At 45.5% G+C, this 25,974-nt stretch overlaps 1 protein-coding gene and 1 long non-coding RNA gene across 8 annotated transcripts in view; one reads left to right on the forward strand and one right to left on the reverse strand.

The window, feature by feature from the left end:
- SDK1 (sidekick cell adhesion molecule 1) overlaps positions 1 to 25,974 on the reverse strand; it is a 740,828-nt gene that overhangs the window by 388,602 nt on the left and 326,252 nt on the right. The window lies entirely within an intron of this gene.
- Positions 116 to 6,566, forward strand: LOC122701938. Its single transcript, XR_006343151.1, has 3 exons — positions 116 to 215; positions 569 to 624; positions 6,469 to 6,566. It is a non-coding gene; the product is annotated as an uncharacterized LOC122701938 (long non-coding RNA).

A 25,974-nucleotide genomic window follows, 5' to 3' on the forward strand; every position in this document is an offset into this window, starting at 1 on the left:
GGAAATTCACACGACCCGTCCAGAGGCTGATGGGAACCAGGAAGTGTTTGACTTTACTCCCTCCCCTTTTAGTACAGAAGGAGGCTGGATCTAACTCGGGCAAGATGGTTCTTTGGGAGCACAAGCTGACCATCTTCTCAGTCTGCTGGCTTTCTGAATGAAGTCATTATTCCTTGCCCCAACAACTTGTCTCTCGATTATCAGCCTGCCATGCGGTGAGTGGTATCAGCTCGGACTCAGTGACACAAGAAGAGAATTCATGGGCCATTTCAAATAGGATAAAACACTGGAATATTAGTTGCTGGGTGTTGGTCTAAGTTTATCTACTTTTGCCTGCTCAGGAAATGAAGATTAAAGCATTGCATTTTCCATGTAGGAAATGCAGTTTCCTGCTTCTTGGGTTTTTCCAGACGTTAAGGTTTTCAAGGGTTAAGATTATAATCAGTCATGATTATTGCACCCATGTTTCTTTATCAGTTATATCGTGATCAGGTGTTTAACTGTGCCTTTTTAAGTTTTTATGACATTTATAGACAGTTTTTGTTTTCTTCTGATTCTTTTGCAAAAGTGCTTTATCTTCAAGAAGATTCATAGGAAGGATGTTTTAACAAGTACAGATCTCTGGTAAGTTTCAGATCACACTGCTGACCTAGGTAAGTAGAATTCTAATGGAAAACCCAATGGCTTCATAAGAAGTTAACAAAAGGATTGTTTACTAAGAGAATTGGCGAATGTGGTTATAATGTTCATGGCTTTTGTCTGGAATGTTACTGGTTTTGATCCATGTTTTTATGGGGAAGCCCTTCCCCTCAAATTAGTTATGACTTACAGCAATTTGATAAACTACACGTGGATTGAACGGAAGCATTTTTCTTTTCTCTCTGTCTGGTCTCCAGAAACTGAGACTCGTGGGTTCGGAGCAGCCTTAGCAGGGAATGGGAAAGACTGTCTCCCGTCCTGTGTGGGAATCTGATTATTTGGGGGACCTCTAAAAGAGAGAAATCCAGAGGTGGGGCCTGGTGACTGGCTTTTGGCATGGCTTTCCTGGCCTGGAGAGGCGTTTTAGGAATCCAGTCGGCCACTCTTCCTGAGGAGCTCCACCACAGCCAGTTTGGAGGAGCCTTTATGACCAATCGACCAGACTTTTTTGACAAACAAATTAATCTTGATTTGGCTGTGTTTGGTGGAGGTGCATGTAATTTTATAACAGTATTATGTTTCAGTGGATATTAAATTCTAGCTCTGTTCATTGAGGTATTTATGAAAGTTATTGTGTTAGCCATACTTCGGCCTAGATGTTCTGCTCGGAAAGAAAATTATCTAGTGACATCGTCAGTATAACTACTCGCGAAGTGTGACCGTGCTCGCTTCAAGCCTGCTGCTAAAAGCAAGCGCACGGCGCCTGCGTGACGATGGGGCGCGAGCGATGAAATGCACGGCCTACCAAGTGCTTCCCCACTAACACGCCCTGAGATCTGCTTAGCTTTCTCTCAACGCGAAGCACCGAGCAAGCTATAACGGAGGCCCAGCAGTCAGCGGACGCGGCGGAACCTGGGGCAGGACGCAGGCGGGAGGAGGCCGGGGCACAGCCCCTGAGGACAGACATGAACCGGCTAGAACCAACCAGGTCCAAGGTGGCGGAAGACTACTCCCAATAGACCTTGAGCCTCATCACAGGCTCACTGTAATGCACTAGCACCTAAATGACACGCCCACCAGTGCCATGACGCTTCCTAGGCCAAACATAAGAGGCCCCCAAACTGGGTGATGGCCCAGGATCTGGAAATCCCCGCCCTTTCCCCAACATAGTGAGAATAACCCTCCCACTCATTAGCCTAGGAAGTTACCCAGCCTGTGAAAACCAATCGCCCCAGCTCTTGCCTTCTGACACGGCCCACACTCTGCGTGGGCTGTGTCTGCCCCGGGTGCGATGACCCCGTGCCCTGGGGCCGCCCTCAGCTTCTGAGATGGCCCACGTGCGGTCTGCAGAATGTGTGCCCCTCTAAAGGAATCCGCGTCTTACCTATCACTTTCTCTCTCGTTCTTTCTGCGATGAGACACAAGAGCCTGAGCCTCACTGCGTCCTGAGGCCAGGTGTGTCGCCTCAATTCAGAGAGCGGGCTCAAGTCCATTCACGGTCTGGGCCATGCAGTGCGGGGAGGAGCCAGCACCCAGCAATGAGGGGCGGGAGTTTTAGTCATCAGTGCTTTCTACCGAAAAGTTTGCGATCAGAAGTGGAAACGATGGGAAAACCTGCATGTAGGGGAGGTCCTTTTGGCTTATCCATGGTTTAACCTAAATTGTAGTGAGTGGAACGGCCTGTTTTGTGGTCTTTCAGATGTGCACTGAGAAAGGGAATACATTTAAGTCAAGATGAAGTAGCTGGGATTCACACATCCAAGGTAAAACTGGGTGGCCACTGTATATGTGATTTTGGACATGTCCTTGTGAAATTGAAAACGGAGTCTTCTAAATTGAACTGCAGACCAGCACAGAAGCCAGAGGTGGGGGTGGCATCATCTCTGAATGCTTGTATTTTGCCGATCTCCCGTGAGGGCCTCTCAGGTGTCTCTCATCGCGTCCCTAGTCTGAGGGAGGAGATCTATCCGGGGCTGAGCACTAGCGCCGGCTTCACTGCGAGGTGAGCCCAGCTGCTGGGTCCACAGTGAGATGCTGCCGTCCTCCTCTGGGTTTCCTCCCCAGCAGCTTCCTCTGGCTACTGTGACTACGTGGGCACTACTGACCAGGGAAGGAAAGGCTCTCATCTTCTGTCCTACCTCCTGGACATGCTCAAACTCACGTCCGTCGAGTCGGGGATGCCGTCCAAGCACCTCATCCTCTGTGGCTCCCTTCTCCTCCTGCCCTCACTCCTTTCCCAGCATCAGGGGCTTTTCGCGTCAGGTGGCCAGAGTATTGGAGCCCCAGCATCAGCCGACTCTTGACTCGGCGTGGAATGTGTCCTTGGAGCCAGGGCCCGCCCCTCCCGTGGGGTGGCCTGGCTGTACTGTATTTGTGGTATCCTGGCTGCACCTCCCCAGGGATACCGCAGGAGAGGGGCAGACCAAGACTGTAAGGGTGGTTCGGGGTACGGAGGGCGAGGCGTATGTGGCCAGGTCACTCAGATGACTGTCCTCTGGCTGCCTGTACCTCCTCTGCCCGACCAGGGCCTGCTTCACCCACACCCTGCTCCCCTGACTGACCTTCCTGCTTACTTGAGGCAGGCCCCAGCTAGTGACTGTTCTTACCAAAAGGCGGGTGACGGGCCTGCCCTCTACCGGTTCCCCTGGTAATTAATGAGCCCACCTGACATCAGCTCCCCTAGGACTGGTAACCTCCCCTTTCCCTTGGCTTGAAGACCATCCCGCCCGTCCTGCCTGCCATGGGCCACACACAGTGGGGTGTCGCCCCGGGACTTTGCCTCATTCCACCACTGGGGGCTCTGTTGCTGACTCTGGGCTCTTTCTTGGGTCTTAAAGCTGGGCCAGTGCAGGCCTCATAGGCCTGTGGGGTGCAGCCCAACATCTCCTATTCCTAGTTGGCTGAGAGTTTTTACCAGAGATAGGTGTTGAATTCTGCCAAGTCTTCTTTCTGCATAATTTGATTTTTTTTTCTTCTTTAGCCTATTGAGAAAGATGGACTACATAGACTGATTTTCAAATGTTAATACTTGGAATAAATCCTAGTCATGATGTATAATTTTTTATACATTACTTGAATCGATTTGCTAATATTTTAGTGAAGAATTTTTATGACTAAGTGTATGAAAGATTGGTATACAGGGTTATTTTCTTTTAAATACTGTATTTGATGTTGGTACCAAAGTAATACTATCCTCATAAAAATAACTGGATTTTTCTTTAATGTTTCCATCATATATGGTTTTCTGTTCTTTTACTTTCAGCCCACCCATGTCATTCCATTTAAAGTCACTTTCCTGTAGCCAGCAAACAGTTGGATCCTGTTTTTATCATTCACTCTACAGATCTACATCTTTGATCGTGTGTGTATGCTAAGTCACCTCAGTCATGTCTGACACTTTGCAACCCTATGGACTATCTATGGACTACAGCCTGCCAGGCCTCTCTGTCCATGGGATTCTCCAGGCAAGAATACTGGAGTGGGCTGCTACTCCTCCTCCAGGGGATCTTCCTGACCCAGGGATGGAACCTGCATCTTTCAAGTCCTCTGCATTGGCAGGCAGGTTCTTTACCAGAAGCACCACCTGGGAAGCCCATGTCTTAGATCACTTATATTTAATATAATTATTGATAAATTAGGGCTTAAATTTGCCATTTTATTTTTCTGTTTCTTTCCTCTGACTGTTACTCTATTTCACTCTTCTTATCTCCCTGTGGGTTACTGAAACATTTCTTAGGAATACAGTGATTTACTTCTAGTGTTTTTCAGTATCTTGAACGGTTTCCTTAGAGGCTGATGGAGGTACTATATGCATCTATAAAACTCACCACTCTGAAGTTTAGAAAACTTCCTTCCATTTAGATCCCTTTACCTTCTTCACTTTTAAAAACAAGTTGTTTGAAGTATTTTCCCCTGCACATAATGAGCACCATTTCGGATGATGCTATAGTGTTTGCTTCAACCATCAAGTATGATTTAAGACATTCAAGAGAAGCAGAATAGTCTATCAAATTCACTCCTCTTTTTATCACTCCAGTGTTCTTTCCTTTCTGAAGTTCTAAGCTTTCTTTCTGTTATATTCTGTTTAGAGAATAGCCTTTAGCTGCACTTCTGCTAGCAACAAATAATCTTAGTTTTTCATCACCTGAGTATGTCTTGATTTCCCTTTCTTCTGACGGATGTTTCCACCAGACACAAAATTTCCTGTTGACAGTTCTTTTCTTTCAGTACTTAAAAATGTTAGGCCAATTCCTTCAACACCCCACAGTTTCAGATAACTGCTGTCATTAGAATTCATGTTCCCCTGCAAGTAATGTGTCATTTCTCACTACTTTCAAGACTTTTTCTTTGGTGTTCAGAAGTTTAATTATGACATGTCCAAGTGTACTTTTCTTTGCATTTGTCTGATTTGGGGTTTACTCAGTTTTTTAGGTTAATGTTTTTGGCTCACTTTGGGACGTTTTCAGACACGATGTTTTCAAACACTTTCCAGCCCCCCCCCCCCCAATTCTGCTCTCCTTCTGAGCCCTGATGACATACTGTGAGCACCTGTCTCTGCTCACAGGCCCCTCGGGCGCTGGGCTCCGCCCACCTGCCCCGCTGCCTTCTGCAAGCCCCCTGAGTCCGCGCTCAGTCCTTGCTACTCTGCCACTAAGTCCGTCTGGGGGTTATTTATTTTGGTTTCATTTCTCAGTTAATTTCCATTTTGGTCCTTTTCTGCTGTTTCAACTTATTTGCTAAGCTTTCCTAGTTTTCTATTTTTTCCATTTATTTGAGGAGAATTAATAACTCCTTGTTAAAGTACTTCTGTGACTGGCCCCTTTACAATCTTGACAGGTTACTCCAACATCTGATTCACCTCTGGGTTCGTGTCTCCTGACTGACTTTTCTCACTCAAGTTGTGATGTTCCTGGTTCTTAGTATGATGTCATCTCAAATTATGTCCTAGACACTTTGGATACATAAGACTTTGCATCCCACGTAATTTTCATTTTAGGAGGCAGTTCCATGACTGACATGTACATTTGGCTTTGCTCTGCTACCCGCCCAACTCGACTCTGGCAAAAGCAGGGCTCTGACTCCCACGACCTCTTTTCCTGAGTGAGGGTGAAGGTCAGCCCCACTGTGTGGCCCCTCCCACAGCCTTCAGGAAGCGGGAGGTGGGGGCGACTGCTTCTGCAGGGTGGGCTGAAGCTCCCCTCCCACGGGGCCCAGACGGAACAGGTGCAGAGGGTACCTGGGCCCACCCCTGCCGGCTCCTTACGGCCTCGTGGCTACTGAGTTAAGGGGACGCTGGGTTCCATCCCGGAGCCCACGAACAGCACTCTGGTGGGGAGGGCTCAGAGCACCACTGTGTCTTCTCGGTGGAGGATGGAGAATCGGCTCTCGCTCAGTCCTGCCAACACCACCCAACGGGAGATGTGAGCACAAGCCTGCTTGGTGGGGCAGGGGGTGGGCGCTTGGGGTGAAACATCAACTTTCCCAGGAGAAGGAGCTGGTGGCGGGGACATTCTTCCTATTCCTGTCTGGCTAGAGTAGAAGAGGGTTACCACAAGGGTAACACCTGTGGAGACTTCTCCCAGTCCTCTGGGTAGAAGGAACAATCTTTTCTCAGGGGTGGGGTGGGGTGTGTGTCTATGTGTTTATGTCTGTGTGAGTGTGTGTGTTGCTGGCTCAGATGAGTTTCTGCAGCTCCTGGTCTGGGACACGTGGTGACAGTGAAGAAGCTCGGGGAACTCACCAAGCCCTTGCTCCTTACGCGCCCCAGTCCCCAAGAGGGCTGCCTCCTCTTCTACCCCTCAGACACCCTGTGTCTTTGTTGAATTTCAGTTCTGAGGGGAGGACCTGGGAGCAGTGGGGCCACTGCATCTTGGCGGAACCTGAAGTCAGCAAGTATTTCCTGAATTGCTACTGTGAGCAGGCACAGGTGAGTTTCCTGTCCTCACCAAGCCCCCTGAATCCTAATGAACAGACAACACGGAAATCGCGATGACAGTTTATGACGAGTGCTCCTTTAGGGCATGTCAAAGTCCACCTAACTCTCCACAGAAATCTTATCTGATTCTTCCAGCCTGACACTGTTTTTAACAGAGCTCAAAGGCACACCACTCTTAAAAATAAGAGGGGCAAACAATCATTTGTGAGTGGGTATCTGGCAAGTGCAGAGCATGGGCTGGGCCCTGTTGCAGGTCTTAGGGAACAGAACAAGGAGAAGCCTCGCCCTCACACGGCTCAGGGCTGCTGGAGGAGACAACTCCACCTCCACCACCCACGGGAAGTCTGAAAACCTGCAGTCCTTCACTCACGCAGCTCACTCGGCGTCAGTGCCTGCCAGCTAGTGGCGGCCTGAGGAGCACTGTTTTCATCGTCAAGTTTGCCGCTAGGTCTATATATGTCCTGGAGCCTGGTTCCGGGTCTTCTGCTGCGAGAAGAGAGCGGGCTGCAGGGCAGTGGGCAGCGCTGCGGCGCTCACGACCTGGGGGAGGGAAGAGGAGCAGAGGCCGGGGAGGGCGGTGACGCTGGAGGCGAGCGCGGGCAGTGTGCGCGGGGTCAGGGCGCTCGCTGCAGCAGGCACATCAACGCGGGCCCTGACGGCCCAGAGCACACACGTGCCTTGGCGGGAGCACTGCCCTCGGTTCTGTTTCGAATCTCAGCACAACCGTGCGTGACTGATGACAGCTTCATCATGAAGAAGCCTCCTCCCCTCTGGAAATGTTAATTTACAAATCACAGAAACTGCCGCTTTTGTGAGAAGCAGTTGCGGCATTGTTGAAAAAGTATATGAGAATCAAGACAAGGTTTGTGTTCCAGCTCTGCTGTTCAGCGGACCCAGGGGTGAGATCCTTTGTTTCTGGTGCCTCAGTTATACCTGGGAGGTGAGGACAATCTTATCTACCTGGTCTATCATCGCATAGAGCTGTAGTGAAAGGTGCAACAGGTCTATGAATTTTGTTTTGTAATTTTTAGCATCATAATCTTCAAGTGATCTGACAGGCAGGTCCTTTAAAATTCTACTAATCGAACGATTCCCTTAACTGCTCTAAGGCTATTTACAGTCTGTTCTTACCCCATGTAGTCTGCCATAGTCTCACGGCAGAGACGTGAACACATTTGATGGTGCAAGGCTCCCAGTGTCCACATTTGTGGTATTAGGTAATATAGAGTGTATGGACTGCTACACTTCCAAAAAAGGAAATATTTAAAACTCTGAATTCCAAAATACATCTGGCCTCCAGGGGCTCAGAAAAAACACTGTGGACCTCACGTGAAGGGAGGAAAAGATGTCTTTGGGATGTAAAACCCATGACTTTGATTTATTCATTCAACAAACCATCTGCTGTTTGCCATGTCTTAGGCTCTGACCATGGAGTCGCCAAGAGTGGGACACGACTGAGCGACCGAACTGGACTGACAGGCTCTGTTATAGACACTGCGGGCACAACATAGAAAAAGCAAAGCAGTATTTTGAGATATCATTATTCTAAGGATAAAAGTCACACCTAGACATTATAAATAAGTGAAATATGTTAAGTCATTAAAGGAAAAACTGGACAACGAGACAAAAACGCCTTGAAAAATAGGCATTTCCTCATGAATTTGAGAACATGCCTACCTTTTTGACTCAGCCATTCCTTGGCAAAACCCAACAGACACATGTGCAGGAATACCGGGGAATATGTATAAGGATGGTTTATAATAGTCTAAAAGGAGACAATTTAAAAGTCTATTACTACTAGCATGGATAAACAGACCGTGCTGTGTGCAGACAATGGAAAATTAAAAGGTAATGAAAATGAACATTTACCTTCTAGAACAAGCATGAATTTCATAATATGTTGTGTGAAAGATGTCAGAACACAAAAAGAATAAGATTTCATTTATATAAAGTCAAAAACCTAAATTATTGTACTTGGGGCACACCTATTAACTATATTAATTATTACAAATTATAAAGAATTACAAACTGGTTAACATACTTATGAGTCAGGATAGCTGTTCCCTTTAAGGGAAGAGAAGGGGTAGGAGGGGGGAGAGGCAAACCTAAGCTTCTCAGAGGCTGCAGAGTATTTACTGACATTGTTCCTGCAGATATTCACTCTGTAGTAATAATATTAAGCTCCACAACTATGTTTTAAAGCCGGTCAGAGATATAAAATAATAACAGATTCACAGGAAGATGCAAATACAGTAAAGTTTCTGGTACCCTTCATCCAGTTTTCCCCACAGGTAAAGTCTTATACAACACAGTTTCAAAACCAGAGTAGCCATTGGTACAATCTGTAGACTGTATTTAGACAAGACTTGCCAAGTTTTATGCAAGTTTAGCGTGCACACATCACTTTTGTAACCACCACCACCAAGACACTGAGCCGTTCCATCATCACGGTGGCCCTGTGCTAACCTTCCACACACACATCCACCCCTTGGCCCTCCAAACTCTCCTGGAGCCCCAGCTCCAGGCAACTGCTGGTCCTTCTCCACCTCCACAGCTGCGCCATGCTGAAAACATCGCAGAAATGAAACCATACAGTACAGAACCTTTGGGGACTGGGTGTTCTTCACTCAGCATAATGTCCTTGAGATCCACTCAAGTGGCTGCCTCTATAAATGGCTCATCCCGCTTCACTGCTGAGTAATATTCCACGGTTGTGGTAAACCACGGTTGGTTTAATCATTCACCTCCTGAAGGACAACTCGTTTTGTTTCTGACTTTTGGCTGATTACAAAGAAGTGTCTACAACTTGGCTATTACAAATAAAGCTGCAGTTTCTGTTTGTATACACATTTTTGCTTGAACATATGGTGTTCAGTTCTCCAGAGTAAGTGCCCAAGTGCCTGTGATTATTGGGTTCTGTGATAGGTTTGTTTTTCCTGTTTTTTTCCCGAGTGGCTCTGTCAGTTTACACACCTCCCAGCAACATAAGTGACTCAGCTTCACATCTTGACAGCATTTGGTAATGTCACTAATAATTTTAGTTGTTCTGATAGGTGTATAATGAAATCTTATTGTGGTTTGAACTAGCATTTTCCTAATGGCTGATGATGTTGACAATATTTTTATAGGCTTATCTGACATCTGTATATCCTCTATGGTGAAATGCCTGTTCATTTCCTTGAAACACATTTCATAACTGGATTTTTTTAAACTGTTATTTTGAAAATTCTGTATATATTCCAGATACAAGTCCTTCGAAAGATATGTGATTTACAAATATTAATTCCTTCTGCCAGTCTGTAGGTTATCTTTTCATCCTCTTCACAACATCATTCACATAGTAAACTTTTCGATTTTGATGAAACCCAATTTCTTTTTTTTCCACCTGTGAGTCATGCCTTTGGCACCATATGTCAAGGATTCTTCACTACTGGTATGCTCTCAGTTTTTCTTGTTGTCCTGGTGTGAGGTTCAGGTTGCAGTTCATTCTTTTTGCCTACAGGCATCCGGTTGGTCAAGCACTGTCTGTGGAAAAGATTCTTCTTCCTCCACTGAATTGTTTTCTTTAAAACTGCTGTTCTGTATGTATTTAATGGGCTTCCCTGGTGGCTCAGATGGTAAAGAATCTGCCTGCCAATGCAGAAGACACAAGTTCAATCCCTGGGTTGCGAAGATCCCCTGGAGGAGGAAATGGCAACCCGCTCCAGTATCCATGTCTGAGAAATCTCATGGACAGAGGAGCTCATGGGGTCGCAGAAGAGTCAAACAAGATTGAGCACACATGCATTTATTTTTTTTATTTTATTTATTTATTTTTTTTTAATTTTTTTATTAGTTGGAGGCTAATTACTTCACAACATTTCAGTGGGTTTTGTCATACATTGATATGAATCAGCCATAGATTTACACTTATTCCCCATCCCGATCCCCCCTCCCACCTCCCTCTTCACCCGACTCCTCTGGGTCTTCCCAGTGCACCAGGCCCGAGCACTTGTCTCATGCATCCCACCTGGGCTGGTGATCTGTTTCACCATAGATAGTATACATGCTGTTCTTTTGAAACATCCCACCCTCACATTCTCCCACAGAGTTCAAAAGTCTGTTCTGTATTTCTGTGTCTCTTTTTCTGTTTTGCATATAGGGTTATCATTACCATCTTTCTAAATTCCATATATATGTGTTAGTATGCTGTAATGTTCTTTATCTTTCTGGCTTACTTCACTCTGTATAATGGGCTCCAGTTTCATCCATCTCATTAGGACTGATTCAAATGAATTCTTTTTGACAGCTGAGTAATATTCCATGGTGTATATGTACCACAGCTTCCTTATCCATTCATCTGCTGATGGGCATCTAGGTTGCTTCCATGTCCTGGCTATTATAAACAGTGCTGCAATGAACATTGGGGTGCACGTGTCTCTTTCAGATCTGGTTTCCTCAGTGTGTATGCCCAAAAGTGGGATTGCTGGGTCATATGGCAGTTCTATTTCCAGTTTTTTAAGGAATCTCCACACTGTTTTCCATAGTGGCTGTACTAGTTTGCATTCCCACCAACAGTGTAAGAGGGTTCCCTTTTCTCCACACCCTCTCCAGCATTTATTGCTTGTAGTCTTTTGGATAGCAGCCATCCTGACTGGCGTGTAATGGTACCTCATTGTGGTTTTGATTTGCATTTCTCTAATAATGAGTGATGTTGAGCACCTTTTCATGTGTTTGTTAGCCATCTGTATGTCTTCTTTGGAGAAATGTCTGTTTAGTTCTTTGGCCCATTTTTTGATTGGGTCATTTATTTTTCTGGAATTGAGCTTCAGGAGTTGCTTGTATATTTTTGAGATTAATCCTTTGTCTGTTTCTTCATTTGCTATTATTTTCTCCCAATCTGACGGCTGTCTTTTCACCTTACTTATAGTTTCCTTTGTAGTGCAAAAGCTTTTAAGTTTCATTAGATCCCATTTGTTTAGTTTTGCTTTTATTTCCAATATTCTGGGAGGTGGGTCATAGAGGATCTTGCTGTGATTTATGTCAGAGAGTGTTTTGCCTATGTTCTCCTCTAGGAGTTTTATAGTTTCTGGTCTTACATTTAGATCTTTAATCCATTTTGAGTTTATTTTTGTGTATGGTGTTAGAAAGTGTTCTAGTTTCATTCTTTTACAAGTGGTTGACCAGTTTTCCCAGCACCACTTGTTAAAGAGGTTGTCTTTTTTCCATTGTATATCCTTGCCTCCTTTGTCAAAGATAAGGTGTCCATAGGTTCGTGGATTTATCTCTGGGCTTTCTATTCTGTTCCATTGATCTATATTTCTGTCTTTGTGCCAGTACCATACTGTCTTGATGACTGTGGCTTTGTAGTAGAGTCTGAAGTCAGGCAGGTTGATTCCTCCAGTTCCATTCTTCTTTCTCAAGATTACTTTGGCTATTCGAGGTTTTTTGTATTTCCATACAAATTGTGAAATTCTTTGGTCTAGTTCTGTGAAAAATACCGTTGGTAGCTTGATAGGGATTGCATTGAATCTATAGATTGCTTTGGGTGGAATAGCCATTTTGACAATATTGATTCTTCCAATCCATGAACACGGTATGTTTCTCCATCTGTTTGTGTCCTCTTTGATTTCTTTCATCAGTGTTTTATAGTTTTCTATGTATAGGTCTTTTGTTTCTTTAGGTAGATATACTCCTAAGTATTTTATTCTTTTTGTTGCAATGGTGAATGGTATTGTTTCCTTAATTTCTCTTTCTGTTTTTTCATTGTTAGTATATAGGAATGCAAGGGATTTCTGTGTGTTAATTTTATATCCTGCAACTTTACTATATTCATTGATTAGTTCTAGTAATTTTCTGGTAGAGTCTTTAGGGTTTTCTATGTAGAGGATCATGTCATCTGCAAACAGTGAGAGTTTCACTTCCTCTTTTCCTATCTGGATTCCTTTTACTTCTTTTTCTGCTCTGATTGCTGTGGCCAGAACTTCCAACACTATGTTGAACAGTAGTGGTGACAGTGGGCACCCTTGTCTTGTTCCTGATTTCAGGGGGAATGCTTTCAATTTTTCACCATTGAGGGTGATGCTTGCTGTGGGTTTGTCATATATGGCTTTTATAATGTTGAGGTATGTTCCTTCTATTCCTGCTTTTTGGAGAGTTTTAATCATAAATGAGTGTTGAATTTTGTCAAAGGCTTTCTCTGCATCTATTGAGATAATCATATGGTTTTTATCTTTCAATTTGTTAATGTGGTGTATTACGTTGATTGATTTGCGGATATTGAAGAATCCTTGCATTCCTGGGATAAAGCCCACTTGGTCGTGGTGTATGATTTTTTTAATATGTTGTTGGATTCTGTTTGCTAGAATTTTGTTAAGGATTTTTGCATCTATGTTCATCAGTGATATTGGCCTGTAGTTTTCTTTTTTTGTGGCATCTTTGTCTGGTTTTGGAATTAGGGTGATGGTGGCCTCATAGAATGAGTTTGGAAGTTTACCTTCTTCTGCAATTTTCTGGAAGAGTTTGAGTAAGGTAGGTGTTAGCTCTTCTCTAAATTTTTGGTAGAATTCAGCTGTGAAGCCATCTGGTCCTGGGCTTTTGTTTGCTGGAAGATTTTTGATTACACTTTCGATTTCCTTGCCTGTGATGGGTCTGTTAAGATCTTCTATTTCTTCCTGGTTCAGTTTTGGAAAGTTATACTTTTCTAAGAATTTGTCCATTTCATCCAAGTTGTCCATTTTATTGGCATAGAGCTGCTGGTAGTAGTCTCTTATGATCCTTTGTATTTCAGTGTTGTCTGTTGTGATCTCTCCATTTTCATTTCTAATTTTGTCAATTTGGTTCTTCTCTCTTTGCTTCTTAATGAGTCTTGCTAATGGTTTGTCAATTTTGTTTATTTTTTCAAAAAACCAGCTTTTAGCTTTGTTGATTTTTGCTATGGTCTCTTTAGTTTCTTTTGCATTTATTTCTGCCCTGATTTTTAAGATTTCTTTCCTTCTGCTAACCCTGGGGTTCTTCATTTCTTCCTTCTCTAATTGCTTTAGGTGTAGAGTTAGGTTATTTATTTGGCTTTTTTCTTGTTTCTTGATGTAAGCCTGTAATGCTATGAACTTTCCCCTTAGCACTGCTTTTACAGTGTCCCATAGGTTTTGGGTTGTTGTGTTTTCATTTTCATTCATTTCTATACATATTTTGATTTCTTTTTTGATTTCTTCTATGATTTGTTGGTTATTCAGAAGTGTGTTATTTAGCCTCCATGTGTTTGAATTTTTAACAATTTTTTTCCTGTAATTGAGATCTAATCTTACTGCACTGTGGTCAGAAAAGATGACTGGAATGATTTCAATTTTTTTGAATTTTCCAAGACCAGATTTATGGCCCAGGATGTGATCTATTCTGGAGAAGGTTCCGGCACACATGCATTTAATGGGCATTAAATACATTAACAAAGCTGTACAACCATCACCACTATTTCTTTCTCAAATAAAACCAACATTTACATTTTCCTCCCTTGAAGTGAAAACTATCGTCCACATGTAAAGAAGTGGCTAAGCCAGCAGCAGGGAAAGTGGACCTGAAGAGAACTCTGTGTTGACAACAGACCTTCTGGCTTTCCACAGTAAGACAGGACTACCTTGATGTATTAGGAAAACATAATAGTCAAAATCACATGAGACAGGGAAAAAAAAAAACCCAACAGAATAAGACTACACACGGCATCTCACAACTGATGTGAATCAAACATGCCAGCAGGACTGGGGTACGCCAGCATCTTCATTTTGGAATGTTTAAACATTTGCTTATAAATTATGAGGAGTGTAAGCCTCTCCTGTGAGCTGATGAGCAGCCTGAAAAGAGCCACATGCCAGCATGTGACACCAGGGGGAAGACCGAGGCTTCCTTCGGAGAACTGACGCTTGCCTCTCATCTTCCCGTCCAGCTCTTAGCTGTTTCCATGCAGTGAGTGAGCCTGTTGATCGCGAACCGCTCCCACGGGCTTTGCTACCGAGATGCTTCCTTCTCATTTCACGCCTCCATTCTATCAAGTGTAGTCAGTATCGTGTCCGTAAGATGGTGTTTTGTAGATAAAAACAATCCCCTTTGGAACTTGTTTTCTGAAAAGCTTGGTGTGTCACTGAAATTTAGGGGCCATTACCTTTTAGTTTGGTCAAATGCTAGAAAAAAAAATCTCAGCACTTTAAGTACTTATTTACTATCAGTAAAAGTGGTCTCAGAGTCAAAGGACATATAAAAAAAATTATCCTTTAAAAATGGTAAGAAAATAAAGTAAATAAGAGGACATCATTTGGAATCCTTCAAAGAAATGTTTAAAGATGTCCCTAGAAAACATGCTTAACTGTTTCAAGAGTTGGAAGCGAGTGCTCCCCCGCACTCGCGGCCCACAGTGAGGGGCAGGCCCTTGGCACGGGGCCCGCGGGGGCACCAGGGTGCTCGCTAACCTAGCGCTTTCTGAGTGTTCTGACTTCTCCACATCACCTCCTTCACTGAGGCAGTTCTGGAGCCTACAAACGGGGTTACGTCTGGCCTTACCCAGGCACTGGTTTCTAGCTCATCTCTCCTCTTCATCTGCATGTCCTGTCTCTTCTGATGATGTCTCAGTTTTTTTCAAGAATTCTCCACTAGAAGGTTAACTTTAGATGGAGTTGTTCATGTTGGCCTATCTCTAATAAGGCCAAGAACCAGGAGGCTATTTCAAGGGTTTGAGGGCTGGGTGGAGTAGATGAACCACTTTGTTATCACAGAATCAGGTGTCCGTGACAGTCTCACACCGTGGAAATGGGGCTGGTGCGGCAGCTACGTGATTCTTTAACTTTCTTATAAGGTTAAACATATGTTTATGTTATACCCAGCAGGTCCATTCTAGGAATTTAACTCAGTGAAAAAAAGATTATGTTCACGTAAGAACTCATTTGTGAATGTTTCTAGTAGGTTTTTTTTATAAATGGCCCAAACTGGAAATATCCCCAATGTCTTTCAAGCAGTGAGTAGAATAATAAACTGAGGTGCATCCATACAATGATACATTCCTTGGGAATAAAAAGGAACCAGTCACCTATGCGTGCAACAACAGAGATGAAGTGCAAATGCGCTGTGCTAAATGCAAGGGTCAGAGTTCAAAGGGTGTACACTGTAGGATTCCATTTACACGCTGTTCTTGGAAGATTCCAAACCATAGGAGCAGAAAACAGATCAGGGATTGCTAAGGACTGAGGAGTGGGGAAGAGCTGAACACAAAATGAGGACATCTGGGGGTGAGGACAGTGGTTTACATCCTGGTTGTGGCAGTGGGTCAGAAACTGCATGTTTGTCCAACTTCATTGGACTGTACCCTAAAATGGATGGGTTTTATACCTTAATTTTAAAATGAAGGAAATAAAAGATACAAGCTCTGGATAGGAAAGACTCGGGTAGGAAGGCGCTGGGAGGAAGACTTTCTTTTCCTGCTAGGTAACCTCGCCACCTTGCCCTTGAAGCAGGAGGGCACAGATCTCCCGGGAAGGAAGCAGAGCCGCATCAAGGGGACCCGCTCGGAACCAGGAGCTGCCACAGCTTTCCCGTCTCTCTCCCCGCCCCGCCCCGCCCTTCCCCCGCCCCGCCCCGCCCTTCCCCCGCCCCGCCCCTCCCCGCCCTTCCCCGCCCCGCCCCTCCCCGCCCTTCCCCGCCCCGCCGCGCCCCGCCCCGCCCCGCCCCGCCCTGCCCCGGGCCTCCCACCTCATGTCCTTTCTCCTCAGCACCCGGCCCACACCGCCCTTTGCAGAGCTGCCTCCTCCACGCACGGAGGCTCCTCTGTTATCCTGTAACTTCACAGGAGGATGCGTGACTTCTTCCAAGAAACGACTCTACAGGCTTACAGTGTCTGGGTTTCCTAGGACAGCTTTCTTTAAAGATTCTGATTAGCCAAGGGTCAGCCGGTGGATTAATTTCTCCATCAGCTGCGATCTGAAATCAGCCGTGCCCTGAGGAAGGAGCCGTGCGGTTCACACTCGGCCCAGCGGGTTCTGCCCTTCAGCAGGAAATGTGACCGTGAGACATCTCTCAGAGAAAAGGTTCATTATGTGTCACCAAACAGGATTTTTTTTAAGTTATAGGTTTAATGGACCTCGAGACAGGGTAACCCGGACAGAGAAATGACATAATTAACCAAAGGTAAAGAACCGAGAAGCCACAAGATGTGTTTCAAATAGCAAGTGGCCTGTTCTGCCTAAAGCCACAAGACTTTTTGTAGTAGGATTAAGGAGAGAGAAGCCAGATGCGCTCAACTCAAATAGATGTCTATCCTTGCGGGACAGGGACTGGAGACACGGCGAGACATACCACAACCTGGAAAAGAAGGCTTCTTTCAGAATAACAGTGGTACGAGTTGACCCAACTGTACTCTGCTCTGATGGTGGGGAGAACAGGGTGGGTCAGCACGTAACCTGGAAAAGAGAAGCTGAAAGAACAAAAGACTTGGCTGTGTTTCTCAGCCTATCCCAAGAAAAAAAGAGACGGACCTGGATGCATACAGAACCCCAGGTAGACTGCTGTAAGGATAAGACTAAGTGTCCAGCCTCACCACGGCTCGGAATAAATATCTGCTAACGTGGTCTGGCTCCTCCTGTCTGCACAGAAAACACCCTGTGACGCCACTCAGCTTCCTGGATCTCCCGGTCCTGCAGAGACGGCGACCTGAGAAACAAGTGTGGATCTAACGGCCACGGGAGTGTGCTGACCCCTTACTGGAGATGGGTGCTTGGCACGTCCATCCCTCAGTCCTCAGGGCAGGGCCAGTTCCGAGAACTCAGACCCAACAAGTAAACAGAAGCCAGCCTGGCGTGTGTGGAGCTGAGGGCCTCGCTCTGGACATGCTAATGAGCCCCATAGGGGCCAGCTGCTCTTCCCTGATGAGCTGCTAACTCTTCTTGCTAAAACAACAACAGGTTTTTTTTGAGGAGTTTTAAATACCAAAAAAGACAAAAGTCAATCATATATGAAATAAGTGACATTGTGGGGTTTTGTTGTTGTTTTTCTTTAGTTCAATATAGAACCACCAGAGTGATGTACCGGGAAATCTACCTGGTGAGGTGAACTGCAAGGTAGAGGCAGGAGGTAACAGCCAGACCTCAGGTGATAAGAGCGGAAACAAGGGAGTGTCAAGGAAAGAAAAGGAAGAATGTGCAGGACTTGCCTTCACGCCACAGACAAAAGTCAACAGTCTGTAGGTCAGGGACCCCAGTGCAAAAGGCGAAACTGTAAGGGTCTCAGAACCTGGGAGAATATCATCTCGTCATCCAACAAGAAAAGAGACCTTCCTCAGGCCGATAAACAACCGTAAATGAAAAGATGGTGAGTGTAACCATGGTAAAAAAAATAATAAGTTCTTCTCTTCAATAGACACCATACGGAGCACAAAGGCCACCCACAGGAGGAGGAGACACCTCAGGCAAAGGCTGATGCCCGGTGTCAGAAAGCGCTCCTACAGATCAGGGAGAAGAGCAGCCACCTCCAGAGAGGAGACGGGCAGGAGGTCTGAAGACTCAAGCAGGCACCTCGTAAGGGAGGAGATGCAGCTGACAAACACACGGACAAGAGCAGACCACACACACATGAACGCACCTAGCTTACTTAAGTGTTGGGGAAGTTAGAACCCCTGGAGTGTGACTATACACCTGCTAGTGCGGCACATCTTTAAAAATCCGAATATTGACGAAGAGCTGGAGCTTTTTCTTCCTTTACGACGTTCAGAGACAGTCTGAAAAATGTAATGAAACTGAAGGCAGGCAGAGCCTGTGGCCCCGTGCACCAGAAAGCACGTGCAAGGACACAGTATCAGCGGGGTCCGCGTCCAAGACCCCCAGTGGCCCCCGAAAGCTAGGAGGGCACCACATCCGACATGCGTCATGTTGTTTCCGGTATAAAAGTACCTATGACAACATTCAACTTACAAGTGAGCCACAGTAAGAGATCACCAACAGTAACTGATGATAGAAGAGCCTTAATACACGGTGATAAAAGTTATATAAACGTGGTCTCCGTCTCCTGAATTGGCTCACGGTACGTTCTGATCCCTCATCTCACGCGAGAAGGGAGGTGAACGGTGTTGGCAGCATGACCCAGCGGGAGGCTACCATCAGCCTTCATGGCACGTCAGGAGGAGGGCCGTCTGCTTCAGTGATCCGAGACGCTGAACTGTGACAGCGCCCACGACTGGATGTCAGGAGCAGACGGTGCGGGCGCTGGGGGTCTCACCACGGTGGACGGGCAGCACAGTGAGAGACTGCATCAAGCCACTCACACCAGTGCTCGATTCACAGCTCAAGAACTGCTCACTTCTGGAACTTTACATTTAATGGTTTTGGGCCTCATTGGGCAACTGAAACCATAGACAGTGAAACCACAGACAAGGCGGGGGGGCTGTGTATTCATAGCAGGGCCGCCCACTGTAGCCATAATTGCAAACAAGATGAAGGCCTGGCAACCACAGGATGGTAAACTGTGGCACGGAAACCACACGGCAATGAGCATGCGCCAGACACAGTTACAAAAACGTGAGTCTCAAAAACGTAACACCTAATGGAGACAGCAACACACAAAAGAACACACTCTGACTCCTTTGGTATAAATGCCCCCCCCCCCACCACCAAAGAAGCAAAAGCAGTAAAACTAAAGAACAACGAGAACATATTTCCACAGAGGTCAAGTCTTCTGGGCTTGGAATGGAGGGGTGACTGGAAAGGGACCCACAGGAGGGTTACAAGTTGTGTTCAAACTGGAATGACAGGTGGCCATGTGGGTGTCTGCTGAATATCATGTTTTCCTTTGTACATTTATGTTTTGTGCACTTTTCCACATTTATGTATATTTCATAATTAAATACGGCGGCCATCAGTTGCAACAGGGACATTAATAGTACAGCTGGGCTGGGGAAGAAGGCAGATTTCAAAGGAACAAGATCAGGGTGACGATGGTTCATTTTGTAAATAGACATGCTGAAGGAGAAACAAAGACAAAGATATGGGAGTTTTAGTAGAAAGTGTGCATGGTTAACTTTTTCTCTGAATTGTTGCATTGTGTTTATATTAATTCCACAGGGATGGTTTTCTAAAATAAATTAGCTTATATAAAATTAATCAGGTAAGTGACACTTTACATACGTTGACTGTTAAAATCTCAATGCAATGTGCCTTTATATCTGAACTGAAAACACAATAATGAGAGTATTAAAGCTTGATGAAACATTAAACCTTAAACTTCTTTTACTTACTGCCCCTGCCCCAAAGTTAATGCAAAGTATATGCCTGTCACACTATCAGTGATACTTCCATGCGCCTCTATCTCTGGTGACCAGAATTACCAGCTCCTGTGAGTCAGCTATTTATAGATTTTCATTTAGCCCCAGTTTTTCAAAAGGCTAGCTTTAAAAAATCATTCTAGGCCAAAATGTTGTTCTACATTTTACTTGTATAAAAAAGAAATAAGTGATGTTATCATTTTTAATAACAGAATAAATAGAAGCTGCAAAGTCCCAAAGATGCATTTTTGATAATAATATAGTTATAATAAAATTACATTTGAAGAACTATATAAATTTCACGGATATATATTTCTCAAATGAGAATTTACCCATGGTTAGGTCAGAATAACCTGGCAGGGTATAGAGATATGCACAAGAAATTGCATGTGTCGTAATTCATTGGGATTTTTATTTCTTATATCATTTATTTCTCTTCTAGGAGCACATTATGGAAAAAAACAAATCTCTACCACACAATTTCCCAAACTACAAGAGCACCCATTTAACAAAGCACAAGTCCTTAAAGAGAAAAGTAAATTAAAAACCCGCTTCAACTCCAAGTTTAAAGAGAGAGAGAGATGTGATTATGTGGCTCAGGGCCATCAAGTAAGAGTGAGTGTGAGCATACCCAACCCTTTCGTCCTGCGGGACCTGAGACGGGAAAGAATAAACCAGTCACCCTCCCACCCCCGCGGTGAAACCACGCTGTCGCTCAGATCTTTTTATCCCCATGAGCGTATTTTAATAGGCAAGTATGGAAGGAAAATTAATATTAGTCATAAATCAGCCAATGCGATCAACTGCTTCCTGTGCGCCAGGCGCTGCGTCAGGGCCCGGGGACACAGGTGACTGCCACGGCGTCCATCCTCACGGAGCGCACAGGCTGTCACCGCCGACCGGGACCGCACAGACCTCCGCGCCTGGGCTCAGCCCAGCGGCCTGGAAGTGTTCTCAGAGGAAGACGACATGCAAAGCCAAGAAGGGGTGACAGTCGGGGGAATGGCCTCCGAGGCAGTGGGACGGCGCGTGTGAGGTCCTGCGACGGAGGCCCCAGCGCAGGCGGGGCAGACTGTCCACGTTGCTGTCCCGCGGAGGGACTGGGCAGGCGGGCGGAGCCGGGCGTGGGCAGCCGCCGCCGGGATGACTCCAGCGCAGGCTTCATCGTGAAAACCACGGAAACCACTCATGGAGGGCGCCCGCGGGACCTCGTGTGGCCTGCGGGGAGCGCCTGCCCTCCAGGGCAGAGGCTGACCGGAAGGACGGAACTGGAGCCCTGGGCGTGGGTCAGGGTTCCTGCGGCCCGCGGCCGCGGTGGTGGGGGAGAAGGAGAACGTGATGACCCCGGGGACTCCACGAGGGAGGCGAGGGAGGGATCGGGAGACGGCGGGAGCTGTTCTAGGTTCTCCGCCCTTCACTAACGAAGCAGCTGAAAAACTGCCTTCATCACTACAGATCCATCCAAGTCTGCGTGTAGAGAGAGGAGAAACAACACAACACTCCCTATTTCAAATGTGAACAAACCCTTTACCGCTTTCTGACCCTGGCGGGCACTGGACAGACTGCAGACTGCCCAGGCGTGGGTGTCTGAGAAGGGCCTCTTCTCCCAGGGTCGCCCTGGGTCCTGGAAAACCTCGGAGCACCGCTTCCTGCTGCCCTTTGCTGTTGCCTTATGTCAGGGAGGAGGCGGGAGGACAACTTATTATGGGGTGTGAAGCACAAGACCAGCTCCATTCATTCATTCGGCCCACAAATACCCCTCCAATACCAACACGTGTGCGGCACTGTGCTGTGTCCCGGGTGCGAAGGCCAAGGAAAACCAGCCCCCGCCCTCAGAGAATCCCAGCCTCGCTGGGCTTGAGGAAGCAGGGACTGGAGCAAAAGTAACCACAGAATTACTCACTATTTTAGGTGACGTGCCCATTCAGGTGGCGTATCCATAGTGTTAGAGAGAGCGTGCAGAACTTGCTCAAGTGTTCCCCTAAGTGAGGCTGCTAGTCATAAAGCGTGGTGCCCAGGGGGTCGGGCTTCGGGATAGGAGGGGAAGAGGCTGGAGCCTGGCGGACACGCCCGCAGGCCCGCGATGAGAACCTACAGAGAACCCCTACCTGGAACCTGCTTCACAGAGGAGGGGCCCAAGCACCAGTTCTCACCACTGGGCGAGAAAGTCCATTCTTTCTCAGAGCGGTGCATCTTTCTTCTGTTTCTCTACTTTCATGTGAAGTCCGCGATCTCCAAGCTAGTCCAAAGAGCCTACTCAAAGGTGCAAAGGTCTTAATCATTCTGCTGTTGATGTGGCTCTTATCTATTCTTCCTGAAAATGGCACACTGTCCTTTAAAGTCACTGCTATTTTTCAAACATGAAGTTATGAAAGTAACATTTTGTATTTCTTGGAGGCAGTGCTCCTTTGTCTGAGAGCCTAAAGCAAGGTGCCGAGCTGTCAGAACTCGTGCAGACTTCATCTACACCCTCAAGTGTGCAAAAAAAAAGTTTCCCCAGAAAGAGATTCAAGCATACCAGAAGCTAGATTATACCATCTCTATTTTTCAAATTTATAAGCACAGCAGCAAAGGCATTAAGATGACCAGAATAAAATGTGCATATGAGAAGAGAGCACACGGATTAGACTTTCTCATTATACTCCTTCACAACATGACTGCACTTTACCGGGAGCTGCCCTGGGCTGTGGGGCAGTTAGCAGCCTGGCATTTCTCATGACAATAGCCGTGGTGACTAAGTGTCTCAGTGACGCACTTGGCAGGCACCCCCGCCCGACTCACCTTGTGTCTTACCTCCCCTTTAAGGCATGTGTGTTTCTGACAAGCATTCCACCAAGAAGAAAGAAAGACATCTATCTCCCTGTGCAAACTAGGGAAAGCTCACTGAGCTAATTTCAACAGGCACGTTTCAGTAAGCACTGACGTGGTTCAGGTGGGGAACAAAGCGGGAGACAAGCCAGAACGCTCGTAAAAAGGCACGAGCAGTTATACAGTCATTCTGCGAGGCTGAACTGAGATGCTGGGGTCAGGGGACATCTTAACAGCTAATTTTTCTCAAATTGACAATGCCTAGCGTACTCTGGAAGCGTATCACCTTCTTCCCATGGTGACAGCAATCTCTCACTTTGAAACATGCTTTGAAAATAAGTTCCGTTCAACTGAAAATAAGCCTTGCTTAGCAATTACAGGATAGTCAGCTAAGGTTAGACTTCTTTTTCTACTTTCCCAGCTTCTTTAATAGATGCAGAGCCTTTGACACTGGCAGGGAAAACATATAATATGGCAAAATTCATAACGACAGTGGCCGTAAACAACAGGTCGGGTGGCCAACCATCCTTGTTTCCCCGGGACTCGGGGACTTTCGGTGCTCAACTGGAACAGTCCCGGGCAGACCAGCAAGAGCTAGTTACCCTGCACGCCACACACCCTTCCCCAGACATGTGGTCTAAACAACTGTTTATTTTCTCAATGTACCCAATGTTTTGTTGTACAAATCCCTCGATTCCAGCATAAACCTCAAGAGGAGAACTTCGCGGAAAATAAACAAACAAAAACCATGGAACAAGCCCCAAGTCAAGGAGATATGCTACAAACATAAATTCAACTTCCCTAAATATTTAACTTAAAAACTCAAAGGAGAAAAAAATACTATGCATGAAGTAAACTTGCATTTTTGATTAATCCCCCTAGAATCACCTCATTTGAAGACAGAAACATGGGATGTTCATGTCTCTGCTCTGGGTCATTTTATTATCATGACAAATCTTATTCTAAAAGTATCACAATCTTACTTCAAATATGGACAAATCAAATCTTTTTACTATTATAAACGGATTTTAAAATATGGGAATGTTTGACTCTATGTAGTTTATTAACACTAATTTAAAATAATCTAATTATACATTCCTTCAAAGTCCAAACTGAAATCAAACTTATGTCCTAGCTGTCTGATATACGTAAGATGCATGCTGTACACACAGGCCTGCACACACATATTCAGACGTGTTTATGCATGCTCTACATCTGTTCCACACATGCGTGTCTCTGTGGACGTGTGAGCACACGCGTGAGCACAGTGTGTGACCATGAGACACACCCGGAGGCCACAGGGTCCGGAATACCTGCCACTGCTGGCCTGTGTCTCAGCAGATGAACCGCCCCGATGCTCAGCCTGCGGGCTTCTTGCCTCCAAGCGTCCCTGTCAGCACCCTCCCTTCTCAGCCCAGTGAAGACCGTCTCCCTCCTGGTGCCATCACCATCTTGCTAAAATAGGGCCTTGACATGGACAGGTGGACTTTCAGAGGGTTGTCAGCAACAACTGGTTTTGTTCCTTTTAGAAGTCAGGAGCAAGGCACAGCAAGGGGGATGGCGAACATTAGTCCCCGTGCTCCAAGCCTCACCCTGTGAGCTGTTCCGGGGCTTCCTATTTCCTGAAACTGAACAGGGCATCTCCTGGAGAGCAGCAGGACTCGTCTGATCCCGTCCCTACGCCGGCAGAGCTGCATCACAGCTCACCCACAGGCGCTGCCTCACTGCTCCTTCACGAGTCCCATCTTACCTACTGCTTTTGAGAACCTGCACTGTGGTTCACATGAAGGATTAAGGAAATCACGTTCATACCACCAGATGGGATGAAAGTAATCAGAAATACAAAATGCAATTTTGCTTTGCAAGATTTACTTGCAAGGAACTAACACCAGGAGAATACTGCAACCACAGCCTCCTCCACTATTTGAAACCTTCAAACGAGTAATCCCAATAAAAGAGGTAAGAACCACTAACGGTCTCAATGCTCTTATATAATCCAGGAGCCAGGCCAAGCCCTCTACGTGAATGGGTGCTTGTACAGTCCCATGAGGTGGGGATTAGTGCTCTTCCAGCCACACAGAAGGGGAAACTGAGCCACAGAGGAGCTGAATAACATGCCCGAAGTCACACACCATTAAATGGAAGAACCAGGGTCTGAACTCAGAGCTCACATTCTCAGCCACCACTTTACATTGCTTCTTTCTGAGTTGTATGTATTATCCTTCCTAACCATACTGAGAACAGTAAGACAGCAGAAAATGCTAAGATGGGGACATAAATTTTTTTACATTCTTTTTAAAATTTTTTATCATTAGATGCTTTTCAAAATTTTCATCACTGAAACAATTCCTTAATTTCATCATGAGATCAAAGAACTGACTAAAATTTATCTGAGGCCTTTACAATTTATTTAAATTCATACAGAGTGTGTTAGATGAAAACCAGGCCCTGAACAGACAGACACCCCACTCACAACCAGAGACAAGCCATCGGCAGGTCGCCAATTCCGCCTTCCTCTCCAGCTTTAATTAACATGAGTATGGATTTACATCCATTTTCACAGACAAAATTTGTCAATTTAACTACAATTTAATTCAGTAATATTAACTCATACACAGCAACTTCAAAACAGACTAAGATTTCTCCATATATATCTAGTTTTAAAATCAGAAAGAGTTAGTAAGATTACTGATAGTAAATTAGTTGTGTAAAGTCCACGCCATGATACAGGTTTCAGGCAGAATACGAAGCTCCACAGAGCTTAGGTAAATAGTGATCGTCATCATAGGCAGTAATGACTTCCCAGTGATTTTTGTGGAATGAAAGACATGTGTTAAAATGGGTAGACTTCACACAGACAATTTCTAAATACCCAAGGTTACTCAGCATAGGTAATGCACAAAAGTGTCTCATGCATTAAACCATAGACTCAGACTACAAAAATAAAGTATACACATTGTACATGTAACCTCAGGACATAAATTATCTCCTGGATATAACAACTTTCCTTGTCTCATAATGAATGGGCACGTCTTGACTGAAGAAGGAAAGATTCATGCTCTCAAAGATAAATAAGTTCTAAGGACTCCTCCCCATTTATAATCTTCCAAGGTAAAACAGTAAAATTCCGTCAGCGGTGATAAAGATGGAGCACTGAAACACCAAGAAAAATCATCCTGGGTGAAGCGTGAACTTGCCTGGTAGGGTTGTTTGATCCCAGACTTTCTAACCTGTCCACAGCACACTGCCTCCAGAGGGCCTTCCAATTTACGGCCACGGCGGCGAGGAAACTGGACCTTTGCCCACCTAGCCTGCAGAGCTG

Source organism: Cervus elaphus, chromosome 10 (genome assembly GCF_910594005.1).
Source record: "Cervus elaphus chromosome 10, mCerEla1.1, whole genome shotgun sequence".
Lineage (NCBI taxonomy): Eukaryota > Metazoa > Chordata > Mammalia > Artiodactyla > Cervidae > Cervus > Cervus elaphus.